At 45.1% G+C, this 18835-nt stretch overlaps 1 long non-coding RNA gene across 1 annotated transcript in view; it reads right to left on the bottom strand.

The window, feature by feature from the left end:
- The window catches only part of LOC118006630, a 154421-nt gene that overhangs the window by 111490 nt on the left and 24096 nt on the right, over positions 1–18835 (bottom strand). The window contains exon 3 of the long non-coding RNA XR_004678144.1: positions 158–318. This is a non-coding gene — a long non-coding RNA (uncharacterized LOC118006630). The remainder of the gene's footprint in view (positions 1–157; positions 319–18835) is intronic.

The following is an 18835-nucleotide window of genomic DNA, read 5'->3' as shown; positions in this document are numbered from 1 at the left end:
AAGCTATTGATATTTCTGGAGGCAAACAGAATGAGGCACGTACTGTGGGGGGAACTGGTAGGGGTGAGGGTGAGGGTGGCAAGGAGGGTTGTTTGTTTTAGTCCATCCCTGCTGATGACAGATCGAGAGTGATTAGGAAGAGAAAATGTAGCATGACCTCATTTCTCCAGCACCTTCAGGGGAGGCAGCAGGCACTCCTGTGTGGAGATGATTCCTGGAAGGACAGCAGTCTGAGTTGGACTTGAACCGAGGTTATTGATCTTTTGGGGAACTACAGACCCTTTTGAGAATCCAACATAGACAGCCATGTTCTTCTTCCTGGGAAAACACAAATAAACCCCAAATTCTACTTACAGTATCATAATATTCATAGATCCCAGGTTTACAATGCCTCCCTAACAAAATCGAAAACATTTCTTCATGAAAATATTTCTTTTTTTTTTTTTTTAAGATTTTATTTATTTATTTGAGACAGAGAGAATGAGAGAGACAGAGAGCACACGAGAGGGGGGAGGGTCAGAGGGAGAAGCAGGCTCCCTGCCGAGCAGGGAGCCCGATGCGGGACTCGATCCCGGGACTCCAGGATCATGACCTGAGCTGAAGGCAGTCGCTTAACCAACTGAGCCACCCAGGCGCCCTCTTCATGAAAATATTTCTTAACTTCATGACCCACTTTCCTGGCATGGAGACCTACCCATACCACTAACTGCTTCTCAGACTGTGATTGGTTGCTGAATGGACTCTTTCAGCAATCCTAGGACCAGCTGAACAAATCCTCAGCTAGGAGTCAGGACTCTTGCACTCCACAGTCAGCTCTGACCTGCCTTTTCAGAGTGATCCTGGGTCAGTCTTAACTCTCTGGACTTCAGTTTCTCCATCCAGAAAAGAAACCAAGGTGGGGGGTGGGGGAGGGAGTTTTGACTAGGCCGGCAATTCCTACATACATTCTGTAGAAGGCAAGCATCATGCACAAGATGCAAGAGTTCTGTACTCAAAATAAATCAGGGAAATATATATTCTATTCCCCTCTTGGAGATACATACAAATAATTAGCATATTATGGTCTCCAAGAACTCCCGCAATAAAAAAAATCAGTTGCATTTGGTTTAGTCCAACATTTCCCTAATTGGTTTGATCATGACTTTTTTCCCAGCAGAATAACTACACTGCAGTCCCATCCGAGAAGCATTAGACTTAGCACTGAGTTTAGAACCCAGTAAGATGTGACTCCACGTCTATTAATCCTCCCCAGGGGCGCCTGGCTGGCTCAGTCAGTAGGGCATGCGACTCTTGATCTTGAGGGCATAAGCTCAAGCCCCACGTTGTGTGTAGAGTTTACATTAGGAAAAAAATTAAAAAGGAAATCCTCCCCAAACAAATAAATCAACATGTGTGATAGAAGGTTGCAGAAGGTTGGGATTGAAACAGAGTGGTATGAACTCTAGGACCAGGAGGAGCACCGCAGAATTCACCCATCCTTCCTTCACTGCTTGGGAATTAATTGTTTTCTTCAAGCAGAACAGTTTGAATGCTCAGGCAGCAGCTTTCAGCCTCTCCTTTTGCTCCGTCAATCTACCTGGAAGAGTGATTCTCAAACTTCACTGTGCATGAGAATTACTGCCCTGACAGCCTCCATAATAAAAGGGGGACTTCAACTTTATCTGGGATGTGCTATTTCTCTAGTCAAAAACATGAAGCAAACGTGACAAAATGTCACTAGGATGAAAACAGGTGTTTATTATTATCAGGTGGAACTTTATTTTTAAATTTTTTCAAAAGAATACCATTTAAATAATCTCAGTTCAGAGCTGAATATACTTCATAGGGCATGGAGAGGATTTTCAGGGATGAATCCCCTGACTTTTTTCCTGAGGCATAGACTTTATGTCTCACCCACATAAGCTGCAACCATCCTCATAATTCTCCAAAAGGGACTTCAGGGAGCACTGACCGAAAGCATCCGGGCCCTCCAAGAGCGGACATCCGGGGCCTGACCCTGACTCCACCTCCTTATCTCCTGGCTGTAGGACTATAGGGTCAACATCTTCCTGAGGCAGCAGTGGAACGACCCCCGGCTGGCCTACAATGAATACCCGGATGACTCTCTGGACCTGGACCCATCCATGTTGGATTCCATCTGGAAGCCTGACCTGTTCTTCGCCAACGAGAAGGGGGCCCACTTCCACGAGATCACCACTGACAACAAACTGCTGAGGATCTCCCGGAATGGAAATGTCCTCTACAGCATCAGGTGAGCTCCACGCAGGTTCACCCCTGCCATCCTCCTCAGGATGCACCTGGCCCCATGGCCTCCTGGGGGCAGACGCTAAGAGGTGGGCCAACCACGGGTGCACAGGCCCGGGCAACCCCACACCTTTGCACAATGTGCAGAGCCAGCTCTGTAGATTATACTCAGGGAGTAAGAATAACATCCTGGGCGAAGTCCTAGGGGTGAGTGGTTCGTTATAACCAGGGGAACCAAGGAAGCATCTTAGAGACAGAAGGGGTAAGGTTAGGCCCCTAAGCTTACCCAGCATTTCAATAAAACAAGAAGGGAAAAGAGTATTCAAAGACAGTGCTCAGTAGCAGGGGTGTTCAGTTACTCAAGATGAGTAAGTTCTAGACAGCTGCTGTTCAACATTGTGCCTAGAGTTAACAATACTATATTGTACCCATAAACATTTGTTAAAAGGCTAGATCTCATGTTAAATGTTCTTATCACAATTAAAAAAAAAAAATAGTAGGAGCAAAGGCACAAAGCCTGAAAAGTCGTAGCAGCTTCAACAAAAATGGGCCTGCCAGGCTACTCACAGGTACAAGCCAGGGCTGCTCCCTCCCTTCCATGAACCCCTTCCATCCTCCATACCTTGCACTGAGTCTAGGAAGCTGGGACCCCCTTCCCAGCTGGGAGGTATCCTGCAGATACTGGTTAGGGGCAAACTTTCAGAGTCTCCTGCCAACTCTTCCCATGTAATTCCCCATTCCTACCCCCAAGTCATGGAGAAAATGACCAACGTCCATGCTAGATTCTTACATATGTAGCATTCACTGAGAATTTACTGATTAGGCTGGGTATTTTACATATATTATTTGTAATCCTCCTAACAATTCCATGAAATAGTTTCTATTACGCCCATTTTGCAGATCAGACAAGTGAAGATCTGAAAATTTAAGTGACTTGCTAAAGTTCCCACAGCCACCCAGTAGCACAGCCCCAATTCCAATCTGTTGGTGTGCATCCGATGCCCACTCAGAGCCTAGCAGAACAGTGCCCAGCATTCAATAGGCACTCATTTGATGAATGAATGAGTATGTGTTTATTTCAAAGAGCTTCAAAGGGACACTGGCCCTAAATGACTCCTCCTCCCCCTCCAGTTCTTCGGGGAATAAATCTTTCTGTTTCCATTAGGAGATGAGCTTTAAATGTCCAGGCCCATAGGCGAGGCTGCAACCATCCTAACCTTCAGATGTGACTGGACTCAGGGTGACTCCTGCGAGCAGGCCAGGTGGGAGAGGGGACTTAAGAACCTCAGCAGGGAAAGGAGGCACTGAGGAGAGGACGTGCCTTCCTCACCCTGGAGCCCATCCTGCCAGTGCACATCCAGATGGAAGGGTGGTGGGCTCAGGATGACCACCAGTGCCCTAATGGCTGGGGCAGGAGAGGTTACTCTGCTGGATTTTGCTGCTGCCAGGCTGGTTTGGTATCTCTACAAAGCTAAGCCCCATGCAGCATGACAGAAGGACAAATCAGCAGAAAGTGATGTTCCCAAGGTCATTCAACTTCAGAAAATTAACCTAGTGTGACAGCTGCCCTACTTTGGAGCTTTTATCTTCAGAAATTCAACTCTGTTCACCTTCTCTTCACTTTCCCCCTCCCTCTCCCTTCCCTTTTCCCCCCACTTGCTTGTACCTTGTGCTTAAATGGGGCCCAACCCCAGAGCAGTGGGTGTAAGCTGGAGGGAGGAGGCTGACACAGGGCCGTGTGCTCACCATGTGCAGTAAGGTGCTGGCAGCTGAGTGTCCCCAGACCACCACCAATGAAGCGCTTTCCAGGAGAGCAGTGTCGGAAAGTAAACACATGAGCTCAGAATCCAATGGCCAGGAAACACAGTTCTGAATCCGGCCTTTGAGCCATCACGCGCTGTGTGACCTTGCAAGAGTCCCGACCAATCTTTCTCTGCACCTCAGTTTTCTCAACTGTCAAATGAAGGAGTTGGTCTGATGATCTAAGCCTCTTTGGGCTCTGAGAGCCTTTCTTCTCTATTCTCTGCAGCAGGTGCTCCGATGTGGGCACAGCCTTTGAAGCTGAAGCCTTGCATCCTAGCCTGAACTGTGGACCTTGCTTCTGTTGGGGGACTCCCTCTGGTTCGAAGGCTCAGCCTAGGCAAGAGTGGAACAAACCAAAATAGACAGCTCTCCCAGAAGCCTGGGGCACCCACCACTTCCCAACTGACCCCAGCACGAGCCCCCAGGTGTGAGCCAGCTCTGTTTGGACACCCATAAGGCAAGGGCCTCTTTAAAATAACGTTTGATGAGTCCAGTGCATGAAGGGAGGCAGCAAAGAACCACCTGAAGCCCCTGCTGCAAGTGCATCTGGATGCCTGAGGCCTGGGGCTGCTCAACGTGGAATTCAGCCTCTGCAGAAGAGTAGGGATCAGGGGCAGTGTTGGTGTGCATCCGATGCCCACTCAGAGCCTAGCAGAAGGTCCTCCAGGCCTTCATTTCCCTTGCTGAAAGCAGATGTCTAGAAGTCAGACAGACTCCACGGAAACCCAGAAGTTCACCGACTGTATGACTTTAGGCAACCTACTGTATCTCTCTGAGCCTCCATTTCCATATCTGGAATGTAGAAATATACATATATTATTTCCATAAACACTAGTTCCCTGACCTCCTTGACCTGTCCAAGATAACTGATTTTCTGGTAATAACCAGAACGGAGGTACAGCTTCCCTGGTCTGTGGCTCTAGCATCATTCAACTCCCTTCTCTTCTCAGAATCACCCTAACACTGGCCTGCCCCATGGACTTGAAGAATTTCCCCATGGATGTCCAGACGTGTATCATGCAACTGGAAAGCTGTGAGTCCCTTGCATGAGGGCTTTAGAAAGAACCAGACTCCCCTTTACCCATGGGACCTGCAGAAATTCCCATACAGCTGCTCCTAACTGCTGGACCCCACAAGAAGACTGTCGGAGCCCAAAATACCAGATGGGGGGGCTTCGCTTTTGAAAATGCATTAGAAATCTAAACCCCCTTACTGGCTGGCTGAGGCCCAGCTTTGGAGCCAGCAGTATTCTCCCAAGAGGCACTGTTCCATGTCCCTTGTGAATATGCTCTCCAGGAACAGAGGAGAAAGAGCTTGAATAAGTCACGGTCCCTGAACTCACAGGGATGCTCCCTGCAGCTGGAGAGACAGCCAGCTAGCTGCACAAATAACTCTAACACAGGGCAGCAGGTGGTAAGTGTGTTGTTGGAAGTCTGAATGCTGTGACTCCTGGCAGAAAGAGTGCTTCCTTCTGACTGGGAAAGAGAGGGGGCACTGGAGAGGGCTTTATGTCGGAGGTCACAAGTGAACCTACTAGAGGAGGGAGCTGACTTCTTTGACTGCAAACAGAAACCAATCTAATTTAAAAGGTGGAATTCAAGGGAAGGACATAGGGCTTCCTCACGGACTTGAAAGAGAAGCTGAAAGTACAGGAACCAGGGCAGAGGATTTAGGTGGAGCACCACATCTGAAGGGAATTGGCACCAGCCAACTCCTGAACCTTCTGTCACTTGACTCAAGAGTCAAGTCCTGGGACAGAGCGTCTGACTGGTCTAGTTGAGTCATTATCTAACACCTTGGCCCCCAGCTGATAGTCCCACAACAGTATTCTGTAGAGTCATTCCCCAGAGGAAAAGCTGCTGTGAGCAGAGCAGGGAGCTTGCAAGGATGGTACGCAGGCCAAATAGCAGATGTGAACTGACTAGGACCACAGGGGTAAGAGGTGGAGGCAAAAGGACAAGCCAATATAGGATGGTGGGAGGGGCAGGAAGGGAGGTAGAAGGCAGGGGGGTTGATATAAACAATAAAACCTGTTTTAACCTCCTTGGTTGCAGGGGAGGTGGGGAGAGGGTAGAAGAGGAGTCAGGAGGGGTGGTGGTGAGGCAACATGGTCTCATGCATTCCCTCTAGTACCTGATGCCTCTCAGTCTCTAACCCAAACCAACTATGACATGCCTCAAATAAGTGCTTCTGGGTGGTGACCACTCCTTCTTCTGATCCCCCATCCCAGTTGGATATACCATGAATGACCTGATCTTCGAGTGGCAGGAGCAGGGAGCTGTGCAGGTGGCAGATGGACTAACTCTACCCCAGTTTATCCTGAAAGAAGAGAAGGACTTGAGATACTGCACAAAGCATTACAACACAGGTAGGTCCAAACATTCATTCAGCCTTTGATCCAATAGATCTTATGAGGTGCCCGTGATGGACACAGTTCTGTGTTTACTACCTAGTGGTTAAGAGCATAGTCTTTGAAACTCTGATACTTTCTTCCCAGATGTCCTGGGGCACATAAGTAAAGCTCAGGCCATAGCTCACTGCAAGGGAAGCTGGGAGACACAGTCTTCATTCCAGGTAGCAGCATGCCCAGGTCAAAATGAATCCTATTCCCAAGGCGGAAGGGAGGAGCTGCTATTAGGACATCTAGCAGTATCGGTCACAGGGGAACTTACATTTCTGACAGGACACAGTACACAGAGTGCTCTCGTCAGACCCCAGCAGGAGGAAGCTGAGAGGTGGCACTGAGGTTCGTAAACAGTGCAGTTGGAAAGGGTCCCCCTAGACTGCAAGCTGCAAGAGGGGGAAGAAGCCACGGCTGTTCTGCTCAGCGGTCTCCCAGGCATAGCACAGCCTTTGTGGGAAGATGGGATGCAGGAATGAACTGGGGTCGTATCAAGACTGGCCTTGCCTGCCCTGCCGCAGGCTGGGAAGGAGCTCACGGAGCCACAGCGGAAGAAAGGCAGGCAGTCAGTACGCAAGTTGGAGGGCTGGGCAGGAGGCTGCTGCTGAGCCTAGCTGAGGAGAGTAGAGGCATGAAAGAGGCTGCTGACAGGGGCCAGGGAGGGGAGGACGTGAAGCAGGGGGGTTGAGAGAAATCACTGGGTGCTCTGCTGCAAGTAGAAGGCCCAGGGCAAGGGCAGGCAGCCTGGGCTCTGGTCTGTTGAGGACAGCTGCCCCTTCCTGGGTCACCTCCGAGATGCCTCAGAACCTCCAGAGATACTCTCCTGATCCCTGGGCATGCTGAGATGCAGAGAGGTCATGGGACTCCCATTAGCAGCCATGAGAGCAGTGACTTCCCACGGATCACACAGTCACACTAACTCGCGTACCACAGCCCGAAACTGTTCACACAGCATTTTCTTATTCATGATCTCATTCGCTCTTCACTATTCCCACTTCAGTGAGAGCTGAGTTCTGTGCTAGGCCCTGTGGATTCGAGGGGGAGAGGCTGACGAGGCCCTGCCCACACAGGGCAGCCAGTCCAGAGAGCTCTAGGAACTCCCCTAATAACCGCGCTGCAGGGGGCTGGAGCTGAGAACCAGCCCCCTCCATGGGACCGGCCCCACCCCAGTTCCAGGCAAGCACAGAGGGGGAGGAGACCAGCTGCCCACAGGCCATTGCAGAGGAGAGACAGACCAATGTACCTACATCCTCAGTACATCATGCCCTAAAGGCCCGATGACTGCATGAACAGAACTGAAGGAACTCACGGGGGAGAAGAGTCATTCTGCCTGGGCAGACGTGACATTCAAAGCACCGCGGAGGAGCTGGAGGGTTGCTTTGGCTGGTTGTGGGGAAGAGTCCCAGCATCCCAGGCAGAGGGATTAGCAGGAGCCAAAGCTCAGAAAGGTCAAAGTGCAGGACATGCTCAAGGCAAGGGATAGAGTGGAGGGGCTCATGATTAGGGTGAAGAAAGAAGGCAAGTGGGATGGAAAAACAGGCCAGAGCATGACTATGAAGAGCAAACTGAAAAGTTTGAACTTTTCCCTGTAGATAATGGGGACTTTCTGGTATAAGGAGAGAAGGAAGGAAAGAAAGTCTTCACAAGAGGAAGTAACAGGATCAAGTCATGTTTTGGGAAGATAACTGATCCATTGAGGCCCACTCTTAGCAACAAAACAGGGCTGATGAGGATGATGGCAATTGACATCCCTGAACATAAATGATGTGAGGACCGTGCGAAGTTCTTTATAGGCATCATCTCATTTTATACTCACAGTAACCACGCAGGTAACCATGTGAGGTAGGTATCATCATCATCATCATCATCATCCCCAATTTTCCACAGATGAGGAAACGGAGACACAGAGAGATCCAATCACTTGCCTGAGGACACAGCTAGTGTGATGCTGAACCAGGACTCCAGCTGAGGTTGTTCTGACCTCAGAGTCATGTTCCTACCCACCAGGCTACTTTGCCTTCTCACTCTAACTTCTTACAGGTAAATTCACCTGCATTGAGGCCCGGTTCCACCTGGAGCGACAGATGGGCTACTATCTGATCCAGATGTACATTCCCAGCCTACTCATTGTCATCCTCTCGTGGATTTCCTTCTGGATCAACATGGATGCTGCACCAGCCCGTGTGGGCCTGGGCATCACCACTGTGCTCACCATGACCACCCAGAGCTCTGGCTCCCGAGCATCCCTGCCCAAGGTAAGTCCTACTGCCCAAGAGCACAGAACACCTGGACAAAGAAGGACACTCATCTCCCTACCTGCCTGAGATAAAGGGAGCATAAGGAATTAGTCACTCTGTCTTCATCTGCTGCACTTGGCAGGATCCAGCATTCTGATGCATCAAACCTCTCCTCCAGACTGAACACTATGTTGTATACAGTTGCCAACCCCCAGGTTTTGCTCCATTCTCTACCAACATTCCACATACATCCTGCTTTACTTACTATTCACACTCAACTCCACCTCCTCCTCCATTCACGTTTAGTGCTAAATACAACATCCTGCTCCTTTTACCATTAACAGTAGATGCTTTGTGGTGGGGGTCTCCAAGACCACCCCCACGTTCAGAGATTTGATACAACTCACAGGACTCAGCATATCATTGTACTCACGGCTAAGATTTCTTACAGTGTTGCATTAAGGATACACAGCTAGGGGGGCCCCTCGGGGGCACAGTCCATTGAGCGTGGGACTCTTGGTTTCACTCAGGTCATGATCTCAGGGTCATGGGATGGAGCCCCACATCAGGCTCCACGCTCAGCATAGAGTTTGCTTCCCCTCTCCCTCTCCCTCTGCTCCTCCCCCTGCTCGAGCACTCACTCACTCTCTCTCTCTCTCTCTATAATGAATAAATCCTTGAAAAAAATAAAAACAAAAAATCTCTAAAAATAAAAAAAATAAAATTTTAAAAAAAGAATACACAGCTAGGTGATAAAGTAAAAAGACACAGGCAGGGTCTGGAGGAAACCATCTGCAGGCTTCCTTGTTTTCTCCCCACCATGAGGGACCACACAGAGCACATTCTTACCCTAACAATAAAAAGGCAGTCACATGTGTGGGATGTTTCTGCCCAGGGAGATAGAAACATTGTTTTGAGGTTCATTAAGATTCAGTATGGATGGGGCACCTGGGTGGCTCAGATGGTTGGGTGTCTGCCTTCGGCTCAGGTCATGATCCCAGAGTCCTGGGATCAAGCCCCACATCGGGCTCCTGGCTCAGCAGGGAGCCTGCTTCTCCCTCTCCCTCTGCCTCTCTCCCTGCTCATGCTCTCTCTCTCTGTATCTCTGTGTCTCAAATGAATAAATAAAATCTTAAAAAAAAAAAAAAGATTCAGTATGGATGATTTTTATTGGGTGCTGGTCACATAGGCCCCCTCTGCCTGGCACATAGCAAAACTCTGGACTCCCAGAAGGAAAGCAGACATTCAGCACAATCCGTATTGTTGGTATTGGCAGTCTAGGCACAGTAGGCATCCTTATCAGTTACGGAAAGTGGGAACATTCCCAAAATCCAAGTTCCCAGCTGTCAACCAAGGGCCAACCTTGCAAGTAGGTCCTTTGTAAGATTGCAGCCTCATCCCAAACATCATACGTGAACCCTTCTCTGCCACACCTCAATCTTCTTCCACATTTCTAACGTTCAACACCACATCCTGCTATTTTCACTATTCACTCTTGAACCATACTCTGCTCCATTCACTATTAACACTAGACACAGCATTTCTCTCCATTCACTATATAAGCCAGATACACATTCTGCTCCATTCACTCTGTGCTAGACACAACATTCTGCTCCATTCTTCGAACACCAGACACAGCATTCCACTTCATTACTGACACCAGACACTAATTCTCCACCAGTCACCCTTACAATAAATGCAACATTCTGTTCCTTTCACTGTTAACACCAAACCTCACATTCTGCTTAATTCACTTTTAACACTAGACATAATGTTCTGCTTCATTTACTATTAATGCCAGACACCACATACTCCTCCATTCACCCATACGTGAGGTACAACATTCTGCTGCCTTCACTATGAATGCTTGATGCCTCATTCTGCTTTACTCTCTCCTAACGCTAGGCCCTGCATTCTACCACGTTCACTACTACTGTTTGAGTCACATTCTGTTTTAATCACTCACCAGCAGACACAACATTCAGCTCTACCGTTAATGCCAGACTCCATATTCTGCTCCCTTCAGCCTTATGCTAAATACAACATTTGTACCATTTCCAATTAATGCCTCATTTAACATTCTGTCTTGATACGGAAAAGTTGGAAGACTATACAATGATCACTCTAATATCCTTCACCTGGATTCCAACTGTTATCATCTTGCCACATTTACTTTAGTTCTCTCTCTGTATAATAGGTGGGTGGGTGGGTAGGGAGGTAGGTAAGTAGGTAGGTAGGTAGGTAGACATAATTTCTGCTGAATCATTTAATGGTTACAGACATCACGACAAGCCATCTCTAAATAAGGAATAAGGACCACAATGATATTGTCACATCTAAAAAAGTTAACATTAGTTCAATAATAATTATATTTATATCAATTATATTTATATATATCAATTTTATATCAATAATTATTGAATTAGAAATAATTCCATAATATCATCTAATACAGAAACTTTAGGTTTTCCCAAATGTCAAAAAACATCATCAGCAAATATGGTGAGGGATCCAATCAAGGATCCAGTCAAGATTCATATTGTATATGGTTACTCTTTTTTAAAAAATTTTTTAACTTTATTTATTTATTTGACAGAGAGAGCACAAGCAGGGGGAGCTGCAGAGGGAGAAGGAGAAGCAGGCTCCCCACGAAGCAGGGAGCCCCATGTGGGGCTCGATCCCAGGACCCTGGGATCATGACCTGAGCAGAAGGCAGCCATTTAACTGACTGAGCCACCCAGGCGCCTCTGTATATGGCTACTCTTTTAATCTAGAACAATCTCCCCAATGTTACTTTGTTTTGTTTTCATGATATTTCATGTTCCATTAACATTTAATGTGAGAGATGACATTCGGCTTCATCTGCCATTAACACTAGACACCACTGTCGCCTCTATTCACTCTTAAAACTCAATAATCTGCCCTTTGCACTATGAACACTAGACTTTGCATTCTTCTAGCTTCACTATAAATGCTTGAAAGCAAACCCCATTTACTGTTACCACGTGACAACACATTCTGCTCTGTGCAATTGTAACAGCAGATACATCTGCTTCCTTTTCCTTATGTTAGACTCAACATCCTGCTCCCGTCTATTAAGAGTTGATGCTACAGTCTCTTTCACTTATGATTTACACCAGACTCAACGTTCTGCTCCACTCATTGTTAACACCAGACGTGGTATTTGGCTTCATACGCTATTAACACTCAACCTCACATTCTTCTCCATTCACTGTTCTTAAAGCATAAAATCCAGTGGCAAGTAATATATTCACGAAGTTGCACACCCTCACCACTATCTAATACCAGGACGTTTTCATCACCCCAAAAGAAACCCCCATAACTCATCAACACTCGATTCCTCATTCCCCACTCTGACCAGCCGCTGGCAATCCCTACTCTACTTTTCACCTCTGTGAACTTGCTTATTTTGGACATCTCATATAAATGGAATCATATAATACGTGCACTTTCGTTGAGCATAATGTTTTCAAGATTCATCTGTGTTGTACATTGTATCAGCACTTCATTCCCTTTTGTGGCTGAATAATATTTCCATTGTATGGGACAATCACATTTTGCTTATCTATTCATCAGTTGAGGGACATCTGGGTTATTTCCACTTTTCGGCTATTATAAATAATGCTCTATGAACAACTGTGTACAAGTTTTTGTGTGGACATATGTTTTCAACTCTCATAGGTATTTACCTAAGAGTGGAATTGTTGGGTCATATGGTAACTATATGCTTAACTTTGTGAGGAACTGCCAAACTATTTTCCAAAGTGGCTACACCACTTCATAATCTCCCTGGGGTTCCAATTTCTCCACTTCCTCACCAATGCTTCTTATTATTTGAGGTCTTTTTGATTATAAACATCTTAGTGGATGTGAAGTAGTATTTACCTCACTGTGGTTTAGGTTTGCATTTTCCTAGTGATTAATAATGTTGAGCATTCTTTTCATGTGCTTATTAGCCATTTCTATATCTTCTTAGGAGAAACGTCCATTCAAATCTTTTGCCCAATTTATAATAAAAGTATTTCTCTTTTTATTGTTGAGTTGTAATAGTTCTTTGTGCATTGTGGGTTTTAATCCCTTATCAAATATATGGCTTACAAATATTTCCTCCCATTTTTTGGGTCGTCTTTTCACTTGATTGATGGTGTCCTTTAATACACAAAGGTTTTTAATTTTGATGAAGTAAAATTTATTTTTTCTTCTGTTGCTTGGCCTTTGGTATGATATTTAAGAAACTAATGCCTAATCCAAAGTCACAAAAATTTGTACCTATGTTCTTTCCTGAGTTTTGTAGTTTAGCCCTAAATAGAAGCCTTAATCCATTTTGCATTTTGCATATAGCTATGAGGGAGGGATAGCATTCTTTTACATGTGGATGTCCAGTTACTGCAGCATTATTGGTTGAGAGGACTATCCTTTCCCTGCATTGAATTTACATCCTTGTCGAAAATCAATTGGCCATAAATGTATGGGTTTATTTTTGGACTCTCAGTTCTGTTCCACTGATCTATACATTTATTCTTATGTCAGTACCATACTGTTGATTACCATTGCTTTGTAGTAAGTTTTAAAATTGGGAAGTGTGAGTCCTCCAACTTTGTTCTTTTTAAAGACTGGTTTGGCTATTCTGGGTCCCTGGCATTTCCATATGAACCTGAATATGAATTTTAAGTCCCATTTGTCAATTTCTGCAACAACAATAAAAAAGGAAGTTAGATTAAAAATGCACTGAGTCGGCCGCCTGGGTGGCTCAGATGGTTGAGCGTCTGCCTTCGGCTCAGGTCATGATCCCAGGGTCCTGGGATCGAGTCCCACATCGGGCTCCCGGCTCAACGGGGAGCCTGCTTCTCCCTCTGACACTCTCCCCTCTCATGCTGTTTCTCGCTCGCTTTCTAAAAAATAAATAAAATCTTTAAAAAAAAAAAATGCACTGAGTCTGTGGCAACCCCTTTGGGTCCCCTCCTCCTTGGGTGCTTTGTACTAGCACTTTGCTATCACTCAATAAACGTTGCTTTGCTGCCCATCCAAAAAAAAAAAAAAAAATGCACTCAGTCTGTGGATGAATTTGGAGAGTGTTGCCATCTTAATATCAAATCTTCCAATCCATAAACACAGGATGTCTTCTCATTTATATAGGCCATCCCACTGCCCTCCAGACTGCTTGGTTTCTTTTTTTTTTCTTCCAAGATTTTATTTAAATTCAAGTTAGTTAACATATAGTGTAGATTAATTTCAGGAGTAGAATTTAGTGATTCATCACTTACATATAACAGCCATTGCTCATCACAAGTGCCCTCCTTAATGCCCATCCCCCCACCCACCTCCTGCCAGCAACCCTCGGTCTATTCTCTGTAGTTAAGAGTCTCTTATGGTTTGCCTCCCTGTCTTATTTTATTTTTCCTTATCTTATTCTTCCTTCCCTTCCTCTATGTTTCTCTGCTTTGTTTCTTAAATTCCACATGAGTGAAATCATATGGTATTTGTCTTCCTCTGACTTATTTTGCTTCACATAATACCCTCTAGTTCCATCCACGTCATTGCAAATGGCAAGATTTCAGGGAGTTTTTTTGATGGCTGCATAATATTCCATATATATATATACACACACACACACACACACACACACACACACCACATATTCTTTAGCCATTCATCAGTTAATGGACATTTGGGCTCTTTCCATAGTTTGGCTATTGTTCATAATGCTGCTGTAAACACTGGGGTGCAGGTGCCCCTTTGAATCACTATTCTTATATCCTTTGGATAAATACCTAGTAATGCATTTGCTGGGTCATAGGGTAGCTCTATTTTTAACTTTTTGAGGAACCTCCAGACTGTTTTCCACAGTGGCTGCACCAGCTTGCATTCCCACCAATAGTGTAAGAGGGTTCCCCTTTCTCCGCATCCTCACCAACATCTGTCGTTTCCTGACTTGTTAATTTTAGCCATTCTGACAGGTGTGAGGTGCTATCTCATTGTGGTGTTGGTTATTGCCCTCATAATGAGTGATGTTGAGCATTTTTTCATGTGTCTGTTAGCCATTTGTATCAGACTGCTTGGATTCTGAGAAATCTCACTCCTCACAATCACAATGCAGCTCTTTATGCCCACCAGTCCTGTCCCTATGCTTTAATTTAATTTAAATTTAATTTAAATAATCTCTACCCACCCCCAATTTAAAAGTATATAATCAATCTAATGATAAGTCAGTTGTCATTCTTATTGAGAATCCCTTGCACATGACGAGTTGCTTCTCTCTTGCAGCTTTTAAGATTCTCTTTGTCTTCTGACAGTTTGACTATGAAGTGTGTAGGTGTGGAGCCCTTCATTTTGCTTGGGGTTCATGAATTTCTTAGATGTGTACATTAGTGTTTTTCTTCAAATTCGGGAAAATTTTGGCCATTATTTCTTCAAATACCCTTTCTGCTTCTTTCTCTCCTTTCCTTCAGGCACACTCATTAAACATATGTTAGTGTACCTGATGGTTACCCACAGGTCTCTGAGGCTCTGTTCATTTTTCTTCATTCTGCTCCTCTGACAAGATAACCTCGAGTTCACTGATTCTTCCAACTTCACTGATTCTTTCTTCTGTCTGCTTAAATATGCTATTTATCCCCTCTAGTGAACTCTTCAGTTCAGTTATTTTTCAACTCCAGAATTTCTATTTGGTTCTTTTTATCATTTCTATCTTATGTTCTGTTTGGTGAGACTTTGTACTCATACTTTATTGTTTGTACAGGTCTCCTTTAATTCCTTGAACACATTTAAAATAATTTATTTAAAGCCTTTATTAAGGGAGCCTGGGTGGCTCAGTTGGTTAAGCGACTGCCTTCGGCTCAGGTCATGATCCTGGAGTCCCGGGATCGAGTCCCGCATCGGGCTCCCTGTTGAGCAGGGAGTCTGCTTCTCCCTCTGACCCTCCCCCCTCTCATGCTCTATCTCATTCTCTCTCTCTCAAATAAATAAATAAAATCTTAAAAAAAAAAATAAAGCCTTTATTAAGGGACGCCTGGGTGGCTCAGTTGGTTAAACATCTGCCTTCAGCTCAGGTCATGCTCCCAGGGTCCTGGGCTCGAGTCCTGCATCAGGTTCCTTGCTCAGCAGGGAACCTGCTTCTCCCTCTACCTGCTGCTCCCCCTGCTTGTGTTCTCTCTCTCTCTGACAAATAAATAAAATCCTTAAAAAATAATGATAAAATAAAATAATTTAATAAAAATTTGAAAAAAAAATAAAGCCTTTATTAAGTCCAATATCTGGGCTTCCTCAGGGGCAGCTTCTTTGGACTGCTTTTTTTTTTTTCCTATGTATGGGCCTGTCTTAGTCAATTTGGGCTGCTATAACCAAGTACCAGAGATTGGGTGCCTTATAAATGAAAGAAATTTATTTTTCACAGTTCTGGAGGCTTGAAGTCTGAGATCAGGTGCCAGCATAGTAGCGTTCTGGTGAGGACCCTCTTCCAGTTGCAAACTACCAACTTATTATTATATCCTCACAGGCTGGAAAGCCAGCCAGCTAGCTGGCCTCTTCTTATAAAGGCACTAATCCCTTCACAAGAGTTCCACTCTTATGATCTAATTACATCCCAACAGGCCCACCTCCAAATACCATCACATTGGAATTAGGATTTCAACCTATGAAGTGGGGGCGGGGGGGGGGGGGACACAAACATTTAGTCCATTGCAGGGCCATCCTTTATTTCTTTGCATATCTTATAATTTTTGGTTGCAAATTACATGTTTTATATAATGTAATGTGGCATCTCTGGAAATCAGATTCTCCCTCCTCAAGATTTGTTGTTGTTGCTGTTTGTTTAGTAACGCTTGTGAACTAATTCTCTAAGGTCTGTATTCTTTGTTGTGTGGGGCCACTGAAGTCTCTGCTCAGTTAGCTTGGTGGTTAGCTAAACTTGGACAGAAATTTGCTTAAATGCATAGAACCTAGAGACCTCCCAACCTTTTTCTAGGGCTCTACGGATGTATTAGGACACAACTCAGCCAGGCAGTTTACAGTGTTGCCTTCCCCTTCACTTGCAGCTTGCTCAGTATGTCAAGGTTACCCACAGTTGAGAGCTAAGGGGCCTTCTCGGGCCTTTCCTGAGGAGCACACAGGCCTAAGCATGCACACCAATTCCCAGAAATATGTGAAAGCTTTCTAAAGCCCCCTGTGGACATCTCATTCCCCCAGATTTTCCTTTTAAGCTTGTTAATCAACCTACTGTTTCCTTCAACTTTACCTAATGCCTCAGGCTGATGTGATGTTCAACAGTTGCCACTGTTTTCAACAGATGCCCCCAGGGAATAGGCTGTTCGCACTGGGCCAGCTCCATGTCAGGTCAAATAAAGACAGCCTTCCTTGTGAGTGCGGTCTTTCCGCAAATAATGACAGTTCTCTGAGAATGGGGCTTTAAAGAAACTCCAACTCTGTTCTGCCCCATTCACTGATTGCCTGGATGCTGGTTTTCACTCTGCTTGCAGTCTGTTGGTTTTCAAGGCTAGCACAGGAGAACAAGAATTGGCCAAGTTAAAATACCACGAGGCCCCAAGAGAAATGAAAATGTAAGTCCACACAAAAACTTGTACACAGATGGTCATAGCAGCATTATTTGTAATAGCCAAAAGGTGGAAACAACCAAATGTCCATCAACTGATGACTGGATCAACAAAATGTGGCATATCCATACAATGAAATATTATTTGGCTATAAGAAAGAATGAAATATAGGGGCACCTGGGTGGCTCAGTCAGTTAAGCGTCCAACTCTTGGTTTTGGCTCAGATCATGATCTCAGGGTCATGGGATAGAGCCCTATAGAGGCTCTGTGCTCAGCGGGGAGTCTGCTTGGGATTTTCTCCCCCTCCCTCTGCTCCTCCCCCGCTTGCACACACTCTCTTTCTCTCAAATAAATAAATCTTTAAAAAAAAATGAATGAAATATAGATATATACTACAACATGGATGAATCTTGAAAACATTATGCTAAGTGAAAGAAGCTAGTCATAAAAGGCCACATGGTATATGATTCCATTCATAGGAAATGCCCAGAATGGGGAAGTCTATAGAGAGAGAATGTAGATTAATGGTTGCTTGGGATGGTGGGGGCAGACAGGAATTGGGGGAATAAGAAAAAGAATAATGGCTAAAAGTTACTAGATTTCTTTTGGAGGTGATGAAAACATTCCAAAATTGACTATGATGATGGTTGCACATATCTTGAATGTATTAAAAACTATTGAAATGTACACTTTAAATGTGTGAATTGTTTGGTGTATGAATTTTATCTCAATGAAGCTGGTTTTTTTTTTTTAATGCCACAAATTTTGATGCTCTTACTGGCATTCAGCTGACCTTTTAAGTAAATGCTTTCAAGATTGCTGTTAGCCTTTGGTTAACAGAGCTTCTGAGAAAGTTGATTCTGACCATTTTTGCTGTTGTCCTCATTGCTCTTATACAGGAGAAGAGTTTTTGAAGATCTTACTCTGCTACTTTTGCTAACATTCTCTGTTTACTTTTAATGTTAGGTACACCCTTCTGTTCCTATCACTCTTAGACTAAACACACCATTCTGTTTCACTCAACGATGATGATATACCATCCTCCTCTCCTCACTACTCTTCTAGGTACCATATTCTATTTTCTCCAATGTTTTGTACAGTCTTCTTGGTGCATTTTTCTTGTTTTCCTCTGCACTTTCCTAATATCCCAGCTGAGGAGGGAATAGCAGTGAGTGATGGGGGAGTTACTGAGGAGCAGAAATATTGAGATATTTCATTCTCCCTTGCCCTCACGCCCCTGTGTTCTTCTCCACCCCCACTCCAGGTGTCCTACGTGAAAGCCATTGACATTTGGATGGCAGTGTGCCTGCTCTTCGTGTTCTCAGCCCTGCTTGAGTATGCCGCTGTCAACTTTGTGTCTCGGCAGCACAAAGAGCTGCTCCGATTCAGGAGGAAGCGAAGACATCACAAGGTAGGCCTTTGGATCCCTACCTAAGGAGGGACAGCTGGTGGTCAACAGAAGAGTTACAGGCAGGCTTCTCTTGTGATACTTGTTTCACTGGACCATCCTTCTCAGTGGGTAAGGCAGACATAAAATAGGGATTGAAGGCCTACAACTCCTAACTTCCCCTCCCATAAAA

The sequence above is a fragment of the Mirounga leonina genome, unplaced genomic scaffold (assembly GCF_011800145.1).
Source record: "Mirounga leonina isolate KUSES-001 unplaced genomic scaffold, KU_Mleo_1.0 Mir_98, whole genome shotgun sequence".
NCBI classification, from domain to species: domain Eukaryota; kingdom Metazoa; phylum Chordata; class Mammalia; order Carnivora; family Phocidae; genus Mirounga; species Mirounga leonina.
The sequence above is the reverse complement of the archived record's forward strand: the minus strand, read 5'-3'. Positions and strand labels throughout refer to the sequence as shown.